The sequence below is a fragment of the Ranitomeya imitator genome, chromosome 3 (genome assembly GCF_032444005.1).
Source record: "Ranitomeya imitator isolate aRanImi1 chromosome 3, aRanImi1.pri, whole genome shotgun sequence".
Classification (NCBI taxonomy): domain Eukaryota; kingdom Metazoa; phylum Chordata; class Amphibia; order Anura; family Dendrobatidae; genus Ranitomeya; species Ranitomeya imitator.
This window is the reverse complement of record NC_091284.1, coordinates 378,255,858-378,261,990: the sequence shown is the minus strand read 5'-3', so window position 1 is coordinate 378,261,990 and position 6,133 is coordinate 378,255,858.

Genomic DNA, 6,133 nt, shown 5'->3' with positions numbered 1-6,133 from the left:
GTATGGGATTTAAATACTTACAGCCATCTTCCTAATAGACTTACTGTACCTAGCTTCTCTTAACACACTTGTACTGAGAGAGGCTGAGCCTGTCTATTCAGAATAGGGCCAGAAGTATGTGAATCGCATACTTGTGATCACATGACCATCCACTCTCTGCGGATACTGAAGAATACTAACTGCATGCAGTGCATATGCTGTGAAGATTGAGAAGTCGGCAATCACACGGAGTGACTGCAGACTTATAGCAAAACAGACAACCTCTTTTGAAGAGAACCTGGCAGGATTATGCATGTTTAAAATAAAAGCGCTGTTATACTGATTCAATAGATGCCTTCAGTGAAGAAATTCCACAGCGTTGTTGTTGTTAATCATCATTAAAAGTCTGGATTTCCTAAGCCTTGCTAGCATTGGGGTGGGACTGTAGGTAGGGTCTTTGACTCTGCCCTGGCCCCCCACACTGCCTCTGGTGTCTCTATTCTGGTCTTAAATTATGTGCCATCTTAACTGTGAGCAAAGCTTGCACAGATTAATCTTGCAGCGGAATTCAGGAAAATGTCTGCGGTCGAGGCACATTCCCAAACTGACCTCTGGTGGTCTTCAGTAAAATGGTGGTGTATGAGCAGATTGAGATCTCTGCCCTTCATTAACCATTTTCCTGAAGCCCATATCGGGAGCTAAGTGTGCAAGCTCCACCTGTGGTTAGGACAGCCCCAGCCTGAAATGTAAAGGGAGCCTGTCACCCCCCAAAATCGAAGGTGAGCTAAGCCCACCAGCATCAGGGGCTTATCTACAGCATTCTGTAATGCTGTAGATAAACCTCCAATGTAACCTCAAAGGTAAGAAAAACAGGTTATATTATACTCAACCAGGGGCGGTCCCGCTGCGGTCCGATCCAATGGGTGTCGCGGCCTGGTCCGGGACCTCCCATCTTCATAGGATGACGTCCACTTCCTGTCTTCATGCTGCGGCTCCGGCATAGGCGTACTTTGTCTGCCCTGTTGAAGATTGGAGGCCCCGGACCGAAGCGGGACTGCCCCTGGGTGAGTATAATCTAACCTCTTTTTCTCATATTTCAGGTTACATCGGGGGCTTATCTACAGCATTACAGAATGCTGTAGATAAGCCCCTGATGCCGGTGGGCTTAGCTCGCCTTCAATTTTGGGGGTGACCGGTTCCCACAGGAAGAAGATGCAAGCAGCGGAGGGGATAGGACAGAGTTGGAGATCCTATCCACAGTCCTGCCCCAATGCACTGAAACTTTAGGAAACCCCACAATCTACTGAGGAATAATCAACAACCAGGCTGCACATTGCTTCACTGAATGTGAATCCGTATAACAGCGCCATTATGGCCAGAATTTTGCTTACTTGTTTAAGGCTTAAAGACAAGTAACACTAGCTTGTCATGATTGTCATGACTTTCTGATTGTTCCCATTCTAAATGAAAGACTAATGCTTAACCTTGAATTCTGGCAAAATTTAGATTTTTTTTTTCATGATTTTGTCCAGTGTAAATAGCTGTTGCCTGTTGGTGTTTTTGTATGGAAATCTGTCACTTTTGTATAACTTTAAAATAATATATAATGCATTTTCCATTCTTGTGCGAGAGCTTTTTTTTCTGGTCACAAAAAATAGATTCCTCAGGCTGGCAAACCCCTTTTACTCCTATTACAAGCATCCTACTAGGATTTACTCAGGTAATGGAGAAGGCGCTCACTCTTTCCCAGAGTAATTTTAATAGGTTACCGCTGTAAAATTTTACAATGATTTTGCTGCAGTTTTCAAATCGAAGTGGACACGTGCAAACTATAGAAGACCTTGCACAGCAATACATTATTTAACAATTCTGGTCCTGCTTGCAATCTATAAGACATAGTGGCATACAAAGTGCGTGTCGTTCCTGGTCCAGTGATGTTTATATTAAATTCAAATATAGTTGCATGAACCAGTCATTAGCCAGTATCTGTAAAAGTATAGATACAAAGTGCTGTTAAGTGCATGGAGGTGTGGGTGGGGACAAATGATGTATAGGACCAAATTCTGATGAAACTTTGGGAATAGTTTAGTGATTATGTGATAGGCCAGTTTAAAGAAATATGTTTTTAGAGCACTCCTACAAATGGTGAATACTGGGAATTAAAGCGAACCTGTCAGCAGGATTTTGCTAAGTAAACTACAGACCTTGTCATGTTGCTGCTGTTATAGTCATTAAAATGATACCTGTGTTGAAGAAATCCATCCTGCAGTTCTTGTGTAATCCGTGTTAGCACAGGCATTTCATTAACTGAAAACTTCTAAGGGCAGGGACTGTATACAGAGTCTGATCTTCCTGCTCTAGGCCAGAGAAACCAACGAAAGACCTGCCCACAGGCCGCCTATTCCTCATCATAGAGACAGGCTCTGCAAGGGCATCTCATTAACTGAAAACTTCTAAGACTGATTACACAAGAAATACAAGACTGATTTCTTCACACCAGGTATTATTTTCAGTATAAATGCGGCAACATGACAATGTCTGTAGTTTACTTGACAAAATCCTGCTGACCGGTTCGCTTTAATTCCCAGTATTCACTATTTGCAAGTTTGCTCTAAAAACACTGAATGCTGACTGGTTCGCTTTAACTGGATTGTCTGGAATAGTGCAGCACAAAAGTCTTGGAGACCAGAGACTGCGGTTTGAATTATAGAGGACTTTAGGAGAATGGTGTTGCAGAACTGTGGAGAGCTTTGCGGTTAGAGTGAAAAATTAATATTGAACTCTGGTGGATGGGCAGCCAGTGCAATGACTGGTACAGGGAGGAGGCATCAGTGTAGTGACTGGATGGTAATATTGTCCTCCGTTATTGCATTCAGGATAAATTGGACAGGGGAGAGTTTAGTAAAAGGGAAATCGATTTTAATAGAGAGTTGCAGTAGTCCAGGAGAAGATGAATCAGAGCAACAGTACGATTTTGCAGTTCCAATGGAAAGAAAAGGTCGAATTCTCAAGATTATTTTGAGGTGCAGGTTACATGAGTCAGTGATTGAATATAGGGAGTGAAAGAAAGATTGGAGATTAACCCCTTAGTGACAGAGCCAATTTGGTACTTAAAGGGAACCTGTCACCCCGTTTTTTCAGATTGAGATAAAAATACTGTAAAATAGGGCCTGCGCTGTGCGTTACAATAGTGTATGTAGTGTACCCTGATTCCCCACCTATGCTGCGAAATACATTACCAAAGTCGCCGTTTTTGCCTGTCAATCATGCTGGTCAGGTCAGGTGGGTGTGGTGACATCACTCTTTTCTTCCCCAGCTTTCCGTTGGTGGCATAGTGGTGTGCGCATGTCCAAGTGACTAATCCAATGCGCGCACGTGAAGAAACAGCGCGCGATCTGCGCTATTACCCCTGTCATCGGTGGGGGCGGCCATCTTCCTGGGGCCGCGCGTGCGCAGATGGAGTGCTCTGCTGCACGGGGCTTCAGGAAAATGGCCGCGGGATGCCGCGCGTGCGCAGAAGAGATCGCGGCGGCCATTTTCCCAAAGCCGAGATGCAAACTTGGCTTTGGGAAAATGGCCGCCGCGATCTCTTCTGCGCACGCGCGGCATCCCGCGGCCATTTTCCTGAAGCCCCGTGCAGCAGAGCACTCCATCTGCGCACGCGCGGCCCCAGGAAGATGGCCGCCCCACCGATGACAAAGGTAATAGCGCAGATCGCGCGCTGTTTCTTCACGTGCGCGCAGTGGATTCGTCACTTGGACATGCGCACACCACTACGCCACCAACGGAAAGCTGGGGAAGAAAAGAGCGATGTCACCACGCCCACCTGACCTGACCAGCCTGATTGACAGGCGAAAACGGCGACTTTGGTAATGTATTTCGCAGCATAGATGGGGAATCAGGGTACACTACATACACTATTGTAACGCACAGCGCAGGCCCTATTTAACAGTATTTTTATCTCAATCTGAAAAGACGGGGTGACAGGTTCCCTTTAATGACCGAGCCAATTTTTACAATTCTGACCACTGTCCTTTTATGAGGTTATAACTCTGGAATGCTTTAATGGATCCCGCTGATTCTGAGATTGTTTTTTCATGACCTATTGTACTTCATGTTAGTGATAACATTTCTTTGATATTACTTGCAATTATTTATGAAAAAAATGGAAATATGGCAAAAAAAATTTAAATTTTGCAATTTTCAAACTTTGTATTTTTATGCCCTTAAATCAGAGAGATATGTCACGAAAAATAGTTAAAAAGTAACATTTCCCAAATGTCTGCTTTACATCAGCACAATTTTGGAACCAAATTTTTTTTTTTTTGTTAGGGAGTTATAAGGGTTAAAAGTTGACAAGCAATTTCTCATTTTTACAACACCATTTTTTTTAGGGACCACATCACATTTGAAGTCATTTTGAGGGGTCTATATGATAAAAAAAACCAAGTGTGACACCATTCTAAAAACTGCACCCCTCAAGGTTCTCAAAACCACATTCAAGAAGTTTATTAACCCTTTATGTGCTTCACAGGAGCTGAAACCATGTGGAAAGAAAAAATGAACATTTAACTTTTTTTTGCAAACATTTTATTTCAAAAACATTTTTTTTTATTTTCACAAGTGTAAAAACAGAAATTAAACAATTTCTTCTGAATACGCTGATACCACACATGTGGGGGTAAACCACTGTTTCGGCGCACCGCAGAGCTTGGAAGTGAAGGAGCGCCGTTTGACTTTTTCAATGCAGAATTGGCTGGAATTGAGATTGGATGCCATGTCACGTTTAGAGAGCCACTGATGTGCCTAAACAGTGTAACCCCCCTACAAGTGACACCATTTTGGAAACTAGACCCATTAAGGAACTTATCTAGATGTGTGGTGAGCACTTTGAGCCCCCAAGTGCTTCACAGAAGTTTATAACGTAGAGTCGTGAAAATAAAAAAATCACATTTGTTTACACAAAAATGATCTTTTCGCCCACAAATTCTTTTTTCACAAGGGTAACAAGAGAAATTAGACCACAAAAGTTGTTGTGCAATTTCTCCTGAGTACGTCGGTACCAGATATGTGGGGGTAAACCAATGTTTAGGCGCACCGCAGAGCTTGGAAGAGAAGGAGTGCCGTTTTTCTCAATGTAGAATTGACTGGAATTGAGATCGGACACCATGTTGCGTTTGGAGAGGCCCTGATGTGCCTAAATAGTAGAAACACCCCACAAGTAACCCCATTTTGGAAACTAGACCCCCCATGGAACTTATCTAGATGTGTGGTGAGAACTTTGAATGCCCAAGTGCTTCACAGAAGTTTATAATGCAGAGTCGTGAAAATAAAAAAGATTTTGTAGCCCCCAAGTTTTTATTTTCACAAGGATAACAGGAGAAATTGGACCCCAAAAGTTGTTGTCCAATTTATCCCGAGTACGCTGATTCCCCATATGTGGGGGTAACCCACTGTTTGGGTGCACGGCAGAGCTCAGAAGGGAGGGAGCACCTTTTGACTTTTTGAGTGCAAAATTGACTGTCGTGTTTGGAGACCCCCTGATGTACCTAAACAGTGTGTAGCATGGCTAAAGGTTGTGTAGTCGACGGGAGATATGTGTCACATAGGTGACTTGTCGCTGTAACATAACCCTGCCTATCTACGTGTGTTGCAGGACCTGTGGTGATGTCATAACCACATGTCTAATCATGTGATGGGTTCCTGGGCGTGGTTAGTCCTATAAAAGAAGGGCTAATGTTTAACACAGCAGATGTGTGGAGGTGGAACCCTCCTGAGTGTGTTAAGGCTCCAGGACTGAGCCTGAAGGACTGGACACTTGTTTTCTTCCTTGAGCCAGAGGCTATTTGTTTTCTGTTATTTTTACCAAATGGTTTATGATGCAATAAACCTTTGTGAACTTTTAGGCTATGTTCACACTTTGCGGATTTTGCTGCGGATCCGCAGCGGATTTGACCGCTGCGGATCCGCAGCAGTTTCCCATGAGTTTACAGTACAATGTAAACCTATGGGAAACAAAAAACGCTGTGTACATGCTGCGGAAAAAACGCGCGGAAACCATTCCGCAGCATGTCACTTCTTTTCTGCGGATTTTCACCTGCTCCAATAGGAAACTGCAGATGAAAGGCCGCATAAGAAACCGCAGTAAAAACCG